The sequence below is a fragment of the Scyliorhinus torazame genome, chromosome 4 (genome assembly GCF_047496885.1).
Source record: "Scyliorhinus torazame isolate Kashiwa2021f chromosome 4, sScyTor2.1, whole genome shotgun sequence".
Lineage (NCBI taxonomy): Eukaryota > Metazoa > Chordata > Chondrichthyes > Carcharhiniformes > Scyliorhinidae > Scyliorhinus > Scyliorhinus torazame.
Genome location: NC_092710.1, coordinates 301,152,601 through 301,165,326, shown reverse-complemented (window position 1 = coordinate 301,165,326; position 12,726 = coordinate 301,152,601). Strand labels below are relative to the sequence as shown.

The 12,726-nt window shown below is 48.8% G+C and overlaps 1 protein-coding gene across 3 annotated transcripts in view; it reads left to right on the top strand.

Moving 5' to 3' along the window:
- The window catches only part of slc22a16 (solute carrier family 22 member 16), a 175,050-nt gene that overhangs the window by 34,378 nt on the left and 127,946 nt on the right, over positions 1–12,726 (top strand). The window lies entirely within an intron of this gene.

Below are 12,726 nucleotides of genomic sequence, written 5' to 3'. Positions count from 1 at the left end.
GCCTGGCTGTTCATCACAAGTGCTACAGTTTTTTTTTGAGCCAATGCTGTAAGATTAATCTCTGGGCAATTCAAACCGTAACCTTTGACCTGGAGCTATTCTGGACTGTACAGTGATCTGAACTCAAACTAAAGTCCTTGCTGAATATGAATGGACACCTAAAATGATTGAGCAACTTGTAAATGTTGCTCGGCAAACAGAAAATTGTTCTTAACGTTATATAATACAAACAAATGTAGTACTTGGAACATACAGTGCAGAAGGAGGCCATTCGGCCTGTCGAGTCTCCATCGACCCACTTAAACCCTCACTTCCACCCTATCCCTGTAACCCAATAACCCCTCCTAACCTTTTTGGTCACCAAGGGCAATTTATCATGGCCAATCCACCTAACCGGCATATCGATTGGACTGCGGGAGGAAACCCACGCAGACACGGGGAGAACGTGCAGACTCCGCACAGACAGTGACCCAGCGGGGAATCGAACCTGGGACCCTGGAGCTGTGAAGCCACTGTGCTGCAACTTGGACTGCTAAAATTAATTACTATTTCTCAAAGGCTTTATAGGCTCTCACTAGCAGCTTTAAGGTCATGACCATAGCCATGAAAACCAGTAAAGGTTCCAAAGGATTATCTACAGGTGCAGTATTGCAGTAGTACATCATTAAAATGTTAAACTTCAGAGACAACCTCTTTGAAATATTTTAAAGAATATATTTTTAAGTATATTAAATCAACTTGCTTGACACAGTCTATGGCTTCATGAATTAAAAGTCATGCATGTGTTTTGGCTTCCTGAATGCAGCCAGACCATCTGGCATATCTTCAATCAGATAACGAACAATTTTTAAGGATTCACCAGAGGCAACCCATTGCTAGCTATTAATAGAGCTGGTCTGATGAAGGCTGCTGGGATGCCAAGAGTTCTCAGCCCATGATTTTAGTTGGCCATCAGTTCATGTGGCTTGGGAAACCGCATGGAAGAACACCGGAATGAGATTGTCATGGTTCCTCTGAACAGTTAAAAGCATCCATGCTGCACAGAGATCAAATCCTCAATCCATGCAATATGTGTTTCTCTGAGAAAGGAAATGAACATCAAAAATATAGTTTACTGAAATGAAAGACCGTAGGTTGCTCTCCCCTTTAGAGAGAGAGCTGACTGGTGATAATTTAAGCTGAGGGTCACCGCACCTCAGGCAAGGGGCAGGCGAGCTTGAGAAAGCAGGGCCTTCATGGATAACCTCAGCCAGTACAGGAATTGAACCTGCACTGTTGGCGTCACTCCGCATCATGAATCAGCCGTCTAGCTAACTGACCTTCAATTACTACCAGCTAGTGAAGAAACCTAAAGTAATTCCAAATCCATATAAAAGCAATTTGGATGATTTTGATTTCAGACATTTGTGCCTGGTCATGCATGTTTCAGTTTCCCCTTTCTACTCTGTCCAGGCCCCTCCTTGATTTTGAAAACCTCTATCACATCTCTTCTCAGCTATCTTTTCTCCCAAGGAGTAAAAAGTACAAACTTCTCCAGTCTATCTTCCATAACAAAGTTTCTCATCCCTGGGACCATTCTCATAACTCTCTTCTGCACTCTCCAATGCTTTCCTAAAATGCAACATCCAAACCTGTGTGCAGTACTCTTGCTGAGATCTAACCAATACTCTGCTCCTATTAATAAAGCCTAGGATACTGCATGCTTTATTAACTGCTCTCTCAACTTGTCCTGCCACCTTTAATGACGTGCGCGCATATACACACTCTGCTCCTGCACCCACCCTTTAGACTTTTACCCCTTATTTTATATTGTCTCTGTTTTCTGTACCAAAATGAACCACCTCATATTTCTCTGTATTGGTGAGGTGAGAGTGACTGTCCTTGACACCAAGGCAGAATTATCAAGGAGCCCTAGCTAAACTGGCGCCAATGGGAATCGGGGAAAACTCCATTGGTTGGAGTCATACCTGGCACAAAGGACGATGGTTGGAGAACAATCATCTCAGCTCCAGGACATCACTGCAGGACAGTACAGGCCCTTCAGGATAGAAAAGTACAGGCCCTTCAGCCCACGATGTTGTGCCGACCATTTATCCTAACCTAAGATCAACCTAACCTACACCCCTTCAATTTATTGCTGTCCATGTGCCTGTCTAAGAGTCCCTTAAACGTCCCTAATGACCCTGACTCCACCACTGCTGGCAGTGCATTCCACACACCCACCACTCTGTGTAAAGAACCTACCTCTAACATCTCCACTATACCTTCCTCCAATTGCCTTAAAATTATGTCCCCCTCGTGACAGCCATTTCCACCCTGGGGAAAGGTCTCTGGCTATCCACTCTATCCATTCCTCAGGGTAGTGTCCGCGGCCCAATCATCTTCAACTGGTTCATCAATGACCTCCCTTCCATCATAAGGTCAGAAGTGGGGATGTTTATGGATGACTGCGTGATGTTCGGCACCATTCGCGACTCCTCAGATAATGAAGCAGTCCATGTCCAAATGCAGCAAGACCTGGATAATCATGAGGCTTGGTTTGACAAGTGGCAAGTTACATTTGCATCACACAAGTGCCAGGCAATGACTATCTCCTACAAGAGAGGATCTAACCATCGCCCCTTGACATTCAATGACATTACCATCGCTGAATCCCCCACATCCTGGGGGTTACCATTGATCAGAAACTGAACTGGACTAGCCATATTAATACTGTGACTACCAGGGCAGTTCAAAGGTTAGGAATTCTATGGCGAGTAATTCACCTCTTGACACCCCCCCCCGCCCCGCCCTAAAAAAAGCCTGTTCACCATCTATAAGGCACAATTAAGAGTGTAATGGAATGCTCTCCACTTGCCTAGATGAGCTCGACACCATCCAGGACAAAGCAGCCTGCTTGATTGCTCCCCCTTCCACAAACCTAGGAACAATGACAGTCATGTGTTCCATGTACAAGATTTACTGTAGTAACTCACCAAAGTTCCTTGGGCAGCACCTTCCAAACCCACAACCATTACCATCTAGAAGGATGAGCAGCAGATACCTGGGAACCCCATCACCTGGAGTTTCCCTCCACATCACTCACCACCCTGACTTGGAAATATATCGCCGTTCCTTCATTTGTCGCTGAGGCAACATCCTGGAACTCCCTAGCAGCACAGTGGGTATACCTACACCTCAAGGACTGCAGCGGTTCAAGAAGGCAATTCGGCACCACCATCTGAAGGGCAATAAATGCTGGCCCAACCAGTGACACCCACATCACGTGAATGAATTTAAAAAACTTCAAATGCCACCTATCTGCCCACCCCTCCAACTTGTCCATGTCCTTTTGAGGTTCTACACTCCTGATTACAAACTTCCAAATTTTGTATCATCCACAAATTTTGGAATTGTTCACTGTACACAAGTTCTAAATCATTAATATATATAAGCAAAGGCAAGGGTCTCAATACCGACCCCATGGGGAACTCACTACAAACTTTATTTCAGCACGAAAAGCATCCATTAACCACGACTTTCCCTTTTTTGTCATTCAGACAATTTTGTATCCATGTGCTACTGTCCCTTTATTTCTTTATTTTTAAAAGTCTGTTGTGTGTGGCACTGTATAAAATGCCCCTTCCACAAACATTCAATTCCTCCACCACCGATGAACAGTGGCAGCCGTGTGCACCATCTACAAGATTCACTGGTAACTCACCAAGGTTCTTCGACAGCATCTTCCAAACCCACGACCGCTACCATCTAGATATCAGAAGGACAAGAGCAGCAGATACCTGGGAACTCCACCACCTGGAGGTTTCCCTCCACGTGACACATCACCCTGACTTGGAAGTATGTTGCCGTTCCTTCACTGTCGCTGGGGCAAAATCCGTGGGTCAGGATTCTCCGTTGGCCAATGGCGAAATCGGAGCGTGTGATTGGGCGGAGAATAGCTTCCGACACCGAAATTGCAGCAGGCCTCGATTTGACGCTGAATTGCGATGCTCCGCCTCCTCGATAACAGCGTCAATGTGATGCGCGCTGCGCGTAGTTGAAACACCGTTTGCATATCATTGTTGGGTCCACCTGCGATGCTGCGCTTCCAATCGGCTGCGTTCCCAATGTTGCGGTCCTCGTGTGCTCTCACAGATCGTGAGGCTGCTGAGAGAGAAAGGGGGCATACGGACAGTGTTCAACATCACCATACTTTGCCGACAGCCGTGCCAATGACCGGGGGGCCTCTGCCAGGGCTGGGGGAAGTAGTGGGGGTGGCCAGCAGTTGCGGTTGGGTACGCAACATCATTACCGCAGCCGGCAAGGCAGCCATGTGGCTGCGCATGCCACTGACCGCCCGCTATAAACCTGGGGCACCCCCCCCAGGTGCCCTCTGGCCTCAGCCGACTCATCAGCTGTATGGGCGCTCCAGCACAACCTGACCCATCTTTTCGACCGCGATCAGTGTGTCTGTGGGGGGTGTATAGTTTTGTCAGCCCTGAGAGTGTCCATCACGGACCCGGCGATTCCCACACCATTTTTCGTGGGTTTTGCTGGTGTTCCACGCAGTGCTGGTGCTAGCCCCTGACTGGTAGCGGAATCGGTGCAGGTGTGTCGCCAATTTTTCTGATGTGAAACTCCACGGATTCTCCGTTGGCGTCAATACTTTGACTCAGAAACGGAGAATCCAGCCCCTGGTCTCCAGGGTGAAAATATGTTGTCATCTTTTGCTTCATCTGTTTTTGCTTGGCCATTTAAGTTTTTGGTAATACTTCTAAATTATGCTCCAGAGAGCATAAAGACTTTTCTGAATACAAAATTAAAAAAACTTGGGAATTGGTTTGACATGTTTCCAAAAAATATATACTTTATTCATAAAATTTATAAAAATACAAAACGTTTCAACTTCAAAATTACAAAGTGCCTTGAAACCTATAAGGTGCCATTATACAATCGTAATGATTTGATTTTTACATTATACATCTCAAGTTTAAAAAAATTCTTTAATGGGGTGTGGGCACCGCTGGCCGGGCCAAGATTTATTGCCCATCCTTGAGCGCCTTTTAAGAGTCAACCACATTGCTGGAGTCACATGTCAACAATTGCCAATGGTTTCATGGTCATCGTTAGTCTTTTATTGAACTTTAATTAAAACTTGGGTCCTCAGAGCATGACTCTGTGGGTCTTTGGATTGCTAGTCCAGCGACAATACCACTACACCACTGCCTCTGGTCAGGCATACAGCACTGACTTTGATTTGTTTTTGTTGCAAAAATATACTTTAAAAATATCTAAAAGAACATTACAAAACATTTCAAAGTGGTAATTACAAAACGTGCATTGATATTAAAGTTATTTTTACATAGATCATGTTGCACCCTGAGGTGCTTCAATGCAATCAAAGAACTTTCCAGACATTTCAAAATCGTCATTACAAACAGCACAATGATAATTTAAAGTTGTCTACATGTAGCATGATGCACTCTGAAGTGCTTCAATGTACAGCAATGAAGTGATACATGTACAGCACTGGCTTTGATTTTATTTTTTAAAATGTTGTTCCTTTCTCAGAGTTACAAAGCCAATGAGCAGAGTGGACAGGGCATGTCCTTAATCCATCGCCTTGCTTGCTGTAAAAAAAAAACCAATTCCAATACAAATTGAATTGAGTTCATGGTCTCCACAAAAGAGACATACTAGGTACAAGCTGACAAGAACAGGCATTAACAGAAAATGCATTCTCTGGTTCGATAGCTCCCGAACATTAGATGGACCAAAACCTGTCACTGCCCATCACATATCTCCGTAAAATCATATCACCAATTAGAATGTTCACCACTTTTCAAGTATTGATTCTCTTCAACAGTGATGCACAGCAGAAGTCCCCTTTCCAGAACAATGCAATCCAAGAAATCTGCCATGTTTACGTCAACTAATAAAATTGTCATGCAGGAATTAAATAAGGAGAACTTTAGTGGAACATTCAAATTTATGTAAATATGCAAAGTTGCAGGTATGGTTGAAATGTAGGACAAAGAAATAAATAAGTTGTGTGTAAATTGAAAGCAGAAGTTAAAAGGTTGCAGGCATAGACATTCCCAACATTGCTTATGACCTAGGCATAGAAATATTGGCACCATAGTAGACCCAATTTGTGCCATACTAGCTGCAGATCAAAACAATGCAACACATTTCCCTACTCTCCTCGCCCTTATTATTTTCTGAGTTTATTTATTTTTCTCAAATGTACTAATTGACTTGATTCCAACACCTACTTGTCATAATGCATTCCATAGTCTAATAATAATTTCCTTGAAAAATCCTCGCGGTTGATGTGTTGCCTCCCAGGTGCCAGGGTGCGTGATGTCTCGGATCGTGTTTTCAGGATCCTTAAGGGGGAGGGGGAGCAGCCCCAAGTCGTGGATCCAGCAGAGGGCAGTAGAGTGGAGCTGCTGATTGGCTGTTGTGGGGGCAATTTGCATACGTCTGTTGTGCTCACCCTAACTTGAAGGTGGTTTGTGGAGGAGCTGTTGTCAAGTGGCACTTAAACCCGAAACACTTCTTCAGTGTTTCCCTCCCTACCCCCTCCTCTAACCAAAAAAAACCCAACTGCTGTAAAGATCAAGAGGAAGGCTCGAGGGCGGGTAGAAGTTGAACCGTGACATCACAGCCTGCAGGTAAGGGATTGGCTGGTGACTGGTAAGTAGTTTTTCTTTTCTTTTCCCTCGGGTGTTATCGTGCAGGGCGCAGAGGTTACTGAGTGAGTGCTTGCTGAGAAGAGGAGTGAATAACAGGTTTGGATATTTCAGTAAGCTCAGGGAAGGTGGTAAAAGAGGGGGAGTTGTGGCATTGTTAGTCAAGGACAGTATTACGGTGGCAGAAAGGACGTTTGATGAGGACTCGTCTACTGAGGTTGTATGGGCTGAGGTTAGAAACAGGAAAGGAGAGGTCACCCCGTTGTGAGTTTTCTATAGGCCTCCGAAAAGTTCCAGAGATGTAGAGGAAAGGATTGCAAAGATGATTCTGGATAGGAGCGAAAGTAACAGGGTAGTTGTTATGGGGGACTTTAACGTTCCAAATATTGACTGGAAACGCTACAGTTTGAGTACTTTAGATGGGTCCGTTTTTGTCCAATGTGTGCAGGAGGGTTTCCTGACACAGTATGTAGATAGGCCAATGAGAGGCGAGGCCATATTGGATTTGGTACTGGGTAATGAACCAGGACAGGTGTTAGATTTAGAGGTAGGTGAGCACTTTGGTGATAGTGACCACAATTCGATTACGTTTACTTTAGTGATGGAAAGGGATAGGTATGTACCGCAGGGCAAGAGTTATATCTGGGGGAAAGGCAATTATGATGCGATGAGGCAAGACTTGGGATGCATCGGATGGAGAGGAAAACTGCAGGGGATGGGCACAATGGAAACGTGGAGCTTGTTCAAGGAACAGCGACTGCGTGTCCTTGATAAGTATGTCCCTGTCAGGCAGGGAGGAAGTGGTCGAGCAAGGGAACCGTGGTTTACTAAAGCAGTCAATACACTTGTCAGGACTTCCGGGTGCGGCGATGACCAGCTAAGTCGCACGTTTCGGCACCTCCCGTTTTAACGGACTTTTGGGCTCTTATCGGGAGCCCCAACGGCAATTTTCGAAGGCTAAACCCACTGAGGTGACATAGATGGGAGTCCCCGCGGATGTGAATGGACAGGAGAGATAATAGTGGCCAGATTGCGGAGGATCCTCTGGAGCAGCGGCAAAGAAGGGAAGTGAGAAGCAAGATGGCGGCGGAGGGAGGCCAGTTGGTATGGGGCCTGGAACAGCAGGAGTTCCTCCGGCGATGTGTGGAGGAGCTCAAGAAGGAGGTGCTGGCGATTGAGGGGTTAAAGGAGGCGCAGAAGACCCAAGAGATGGAGCTCCGTGGAGTGAAGGCAAAAGCTGCCGAAAATAAGGACGAGATACAGGGCTTGGTGGTGAAGACGGTGAAGCACGAGGTACTGCATAAGAGGTGTATGGAGAGACTGGAAGCCCTGGAAAATAGCTCGAGGAGGAAGAACGTAAGAATCTTGGGTCTTCCCGAAGGGGCAGAGGGAGCGGGTGTTGGGGCGTATGTGAGCACGATGCTCCATACCTTAATGGGAGCTGAGGCCACGACGGGCCCCCTGGAAGTGGAGGGAGCGTATCGAGTCCTCGTGAGAAGACCAAAGGCAGGAGAAATACCTCAAGCAATAGTGGTGAGGTTCCACCGCTACAAGGACAGGGAGATGGTCCTGAGATGGGCGAAAAAGACACTGAGCAGCAGGTGGGAGAACGCGGTGATCCGCGTGTATCAGGATTGGAGTGCGGAGGTGGCGAGGAGGAGGGCGAGTTTCAATCGGGCCAAGGCGGTGCTCCACAAGAGGAAAGTGAAGTTCGGAATGTTGCAGCCGGCAAGACTGTGGGTTACACACCAGGGTAAACACCACTACTTCGAGATGGCAGAAGGGGCGTGGACATTTATTGAAGAGGAGAAGTTGGACTAGATTGGAGAAAGAGTGTTTGAAATGAAGTAGTGAGGTGGTGGCAAGGGACTGTGAATCAGATGGGGGGAAAATTTTCTTTCCCCTCGAAGGGGGTGGACACGAAGAAATGTGGGTGCCGGTGGGGAGGGGAGGGGTAGGAGAGAGGGAGCTGCGCCATCGGGCGGAGCCGAGAGGGAAGCGTGGGCTTTGTTCCCGCGCTATGGAAATTGTGGCGGGTAAAGGGGGCGGGGCGCAGGAAGGAGGGGGCCTCACATGATGGGAGGCTAAGGATAAACGGGGGAAGCCGAGGTCAGCCAGAGTTTGCTGACTTCCGGAAGCAATATGGGGGGAGCAACTAAGCTAGAGAGGGATCTAGCGGGGGGGTGGGGAACTGGGTTGCTGCTGCTAAGGAGAAGGGGCAGCTGTTAGGGGATGGGATGGTCGGGACGGGAGGGCGCCGTCGGGGGGATAAGCGGGTGCGTGGGAACCGGGTGAGGAGCTGGTCTAAAAATGGGATGGCTAGTCAACGAGGGGGGGGGTAAAGAGCCCCCCAACCCGGTTGATCACGTGGAACGTGAGAGGGTTGAATGGGCCGATTAAGAGGGCAAGGGTACTTGCGCACCTAAAGAAGCTAAAGGCAGACGTGGTCATGCTTCAGGAGACGCACCTGAAACTGGCGGATCAGGTCAGATTAAGAAAAGGATGGGTGGGACAGGTATTCCACTCGGGCTTGGATGCGAAAAATAGAGGGGTGGCAATACTGGTGGGGAAACGGGTATTGTTTGAGGCGAAGACCATAGTGGCGGACAGTGGGGGTAGATTTGTGATGGTGAGTGGCAGATTGCAAGGTGAGGTGGTGGTGCTGGTGAATGTATATGCCCTGAACTGGAATGACGCAAACTTTATGAAGCGTATGTTGGGGCGCATCCCGGACCTGGAGATGGGAAAGTTGGTAATGGAGACTTCAACACGGTGCTGGACCCAGGGCTGGACCGGTCCAGATCCAGGACCGGGAGGAGGCCGGCAGCGGCCAAGGTGCTTAAGGGCTTTATGGAGCAGATGGGAGGAGTGAATCCCTGGGGATTTACTAGGCCAAGGAGTAAAGAAGGAGTTTTCCTTCTTCTCCCATGTCCACAAAGTGTACTCCCGGATAGACTTCTTTGTCCTGGGAAGGGCGCTGATCCCGAAGGTGACAGGAACGGAGTATTCGGCTATAGCCATTTCAGATCATGCCCCACATTGGGTAGATCTGGAAGTAGGAGAGGAAAAGGAGCAGCGCCCACTCTGGAGATTAGATTTGGGACTGTTGGCGGACGAGGGGGTATGTGTAAGGGTGAGGGGATGTATTGAAAGGTACCTAGAGATTAATGAAGACGGAGAGGTCCAGGTGGGAGTGGTCTGGGAGGCGCTGAAGGCGGTGGTTAGAGGGGAGCTGATCTCCATAAGGGCCTATAAGAGGAAACAAGAGGGTAAAGAAAGGGAGAGATTGTTGGGGGAGATTTTGAGGGTGGATAGGCAATATGCGGAGGCTCCAGATGAAGGGCTATACAGGGAAAGACGGAGATTGCACACGGACTTTGACTTGTTGACCACGGGTAAGGCGGAGGCACAATGGAGGAAGGCACAGGGAGTGCCGTATGAATATGGAGAGAAGGCGAGCCGGCTGCTGGCCCAACAACTTAGGAAGAGGGGGGCGGCGAGAGAGATCGGAGGGCTTAGAGACGAGGAGGGTAAGATGGAACAGGGAGTGGAGAGGGTGAACGGGGTGTTTAAGGTATTTTACGAGAGGCTATATAAGGCTCAACCCCCGGAAGGGAAAGAGGGAATGATGCGTTTCCTAGACCAGCTGGAGTTCCCGAAGGTTGAGGAACAGGAGATGACAGGACTGGGAGCGCAGATTGAGGTGGAGGAGGTGGTAAAAGGAATTGGGAACATGCAGGCAGGGAAGGCCCCGGGACCGGATGGGTTCCCGGTGGAGTTCTATAGGAAATAAGTGGACCTGCTGGCCCCACTTCTGACGAGAACCTTTAATGAGGCTAGGGAAAGGGGGACATTACCCCCGACAATGTCGGAGGCGACGATATCGCTGATCCTGAAAAGAGACAAAGACCCGCTGCAGTGCGGGTCATACAGGCCTATTTCCCTCTTGAACGTAGATGCCAAGCTTTTGGCCAAGGTGATGGCGATGAGGATAGAGGACTGTGTCCCTGGGGTGGTGCATGATGATCAAACGGGGTTTGTTAAAGGGAGGCAATTGAATGCTAACGGAGGCTGCTGGGGGTGATGATGATGCCCCCACCGGAGGGGGAGGCGGAGATAGTGGTGGCGATGGATGCAGAGAAAGCATTTGATAGAGTGGAGTGGGACTACCTGTGGGAAGTACTGAGGAGATTTGGATTTGGAGAGGGGTTCATTAGATGGGTTCAGCTCCTGTACAGGGCCCCGGTGGCAAGTGTGATTACAAATAGGCAACGAACTGACCACTTCCGACTATATAGGGGTACAAGACCGGGATGTCCCCTGTCCCCGTTACTGTTTGCGTTGGCAATTGAGCCACTGGCCATAGCGCTGAGGGGCTCTAGGAAGTGGAGGGGGGTACTTAGAGGAGGAGAAGAGCATCGGGTGTAATTATACGCGGATGATTTGTTGTTGTATGTCGCGGACCCAGTGGAGGGGATGTCTAAGATAATGCAGACACTCAGGGAGTTTGGAGAATTTTCAGGATATAAATTGAATATGGGGAAGAGTGAACTGTTTGTGATGCACCCCGGGGAACAGGGCAGGGGAATAGACGATTTACCGTTGAGGAGGGTAACAAGAGATTTCCGGTATTTAGGGATCCAGGTGGCCAGGAACTGGGGAACCTTGCATAAGCTTAACTTGGCACAACTGGTAGAGCAGATGGAAGAGGACTTTAGGAGGTGGGACATGGCGCCCCTGTCATTGGCGGGCAGGGTGCAGGCGGTTAAAATGGTGGTCCTTCTGAGGTTTCTTTTTGTGTTCCAGTGCCTCCCTGTACTGATTACAAAGGCCTTTTTTAAGAAGATGGACAAGAGTATTATGAGCTTTGTGTGGGCTGGAAAGACCCCAAGAGTAAAGAGGGGGTTCCTGCAGCGCAGTAGGGACAGAGGGGGACTGGCACTGCCGAGTCTAAGTGATTATTATTGGGCCGCCAACGTGTCAATGATATGTAAGTGGATGAGGGAAGGGGAAGGAGCGGCGTGGAAAAGACTGGAGATGGCGTCCTGTAGGGGAACTAGCCTAAAAGCACTGGCGACGGCGCCGTTACCGTTCTCCCCGAAAAAATACACCACAAACCCAGTGGTGGTGGCAACTCTGAAAATTTGGGGCAGTGGAGACGACATAAGGGAGTGACGGGTGCCTCAGTGTGGTCCCCGATAAGGAACAACCATAGGTTCGTCCCGGGAAGGATAGATGGGGGATTTAAATCTTGGCAGCGAGCAGGAATTGCGAAATTGAAGGACTTGTTCTTAGACGGGACGTTCGTGAGTATGGGAGCACTGACAGAAAAATATGGGTTGCCACCCGGGAATGCATTTCGCTATATGCAAGTGAGGGCATTTGTGAGGCAAAAGGTGAGGGAATTTCCGCAGCTCCCGGTGCAAGAGATCCAGGACAGAGTGATTTCGGGGGCATGGGTGGGTGATGGCAGGGTGTCAGATATATATAGGGAAATGAGAGACGAGGGGGAGACGATGGTAGAGGAGCTGAAGGGAAAATGGGAGGAGGAGCTGGGGCAAGAGATTGAGATGGGGCTGTGGGCAGATGCCCTAAGTAGGGTAAACTCTTCGTCCTCGTGTGCCAGGCTCAGCCTGATACAATTCAAGGTTCTACACAGGGCGCATATGACTGGAGCAAGGCTGAGTAGATTTTTTGGAGTGGAGGACAGGTGCGGGAGATGCGCGGGAAGCCCGGTGAACCACACCCACATGTTTTGGTCATGTCCGGTATTGCATGGGTTCTGGGTGGGTGTGGCAAAAGTGATTTCAAAGGTGGTGGGGGTCCGGGTCGAACCAGGCTGGGGTTGGCTATATTTGGGGTTGCAGATGAGCCGGGAGTGCAGGAGGCGAGAGAGGCCGATGTTTTGGCCTTTGCGTCCCTAGTAGCCTGGTGAAGGATTCTACTCAGTGGAAAGAAGCTAAACCCCCGGGCGTGGAGGCCTGGATAAACGACATGGCAGGGTTCATAAAATTGGAGCGGATAAAGTACGCACTAAGAGGTTCGGCTCAAG